Source organism: Schistocerca nitens, chromosome 10 (genome assembly GCF_023898315.1).
Source record: "Schistocerca nitens isolate TAMUIC-IGC-003100 chromosome 10, iqSchNite1.1, whole genome shotgun sequence".
Lineage (NCBI taxonomy): Eukaryota > Metazoa > Arthropoda > Insecta > Orthoptera > Acrididae > Schistocerca > Schistocerca nitens.
The window spans coordinates 48,207,801-48,208,759 of NC_064623.1; the positions used below are offsets into that span (position 1 = coordinate 48,207,801).

At 46.2% G+C, this 959-nt stretch overlaps 1 non-coding gene across 1 annotated transcript; it reads right to left on the minus strand.

Moving 5' to 3' along the window:
- Positions 1 to 570: 570 nt before the first annotated feature.
- On the minus strand, positions 571 to 643 carry Trnak-cuu (transfer RNA lysine (anticodon CUU)). The gene has a single exon. It is a non-coding gene; the product is annotated as a tRNA-Lys (tRNA).
- Between the last annotated feature and the right edge of the window lie 316 nt (positions 644 to 959).

Consider the following 959-nt stretch of genomic DNA (forward strand, 5'->3'; position numbering starts at 1 on the left):
GAGTCCCGTTTCAAATTGTGTCGAGCGGATGGACGTTCACGGGTTTGAAGACAACTTCATGAATCCATGGACGTTGCATGTCAGCAGAGGACTGTTAAAGCTGGTGGAGGCTCTGCAATGGTGTGGAGCGTGTGCTGACCACCAAAGTCCCCAGACATGAACATTAGTGAGCATAGCTGGGATGCCTTTCAACTTGCTGTTCAGAAGAGATCTCCATCCTCTCGTACTCTCACGGATTTATGGAAGCCCTGCAGGATTCATTGTGTCAGAAAAACTGAGCTAACAGCTACTTATTGGCAGAGAAAATAACGGAACGGCAGTAAGAGTAATGTCAGCCAATAATAGAGAGAAATAAAAAATAATGATTAGACAATGGGGAAACGATCGAATTTTTCCGCTCTAAATAATTAGAGCCCTACCGCATCGACTGTTTTAATTCGGTTGTTCCCGTCGCTATTTTTAACGTCAATATTCTAATAAAATGTTCATTCTAGTTGTTGTAGTTGACTTGGCGGAAACGTAGTAAGTTCGGCGCTAAATTCGAGACAATAGTTGACAAATTAAAATATTCGCCCAACGTGGGGCTCGAACCCACGACCCTGAGATTAAGAGTCTCATGCTCTACCGACTGAGCTAGCCGGGCGCGTTGCATAAAGTGTGTCTTCCCCGCTATCATCAGTCTTGTTCTACTAGCAGAAAAGTCACATATGAGCGTAACAAACTGGCGCGAATGCATACCGCACGAGCGTGTGTTTCGGTGTGGTGAAAATCACGACGCCACGCGCGAAATGATATCATGCGCCACGGGTTACGCAACAGGAAAGACAGTGCGCCGCGCCCAATGAGATGCGGCTATATACAACGGCCGGGAACTACTGAACACCGAGTGCCTAATGGGACTCCACCACGGCACAATTACAGGTTTATCTTTTTCATCAGTTTACGTAACACAAAAGTGC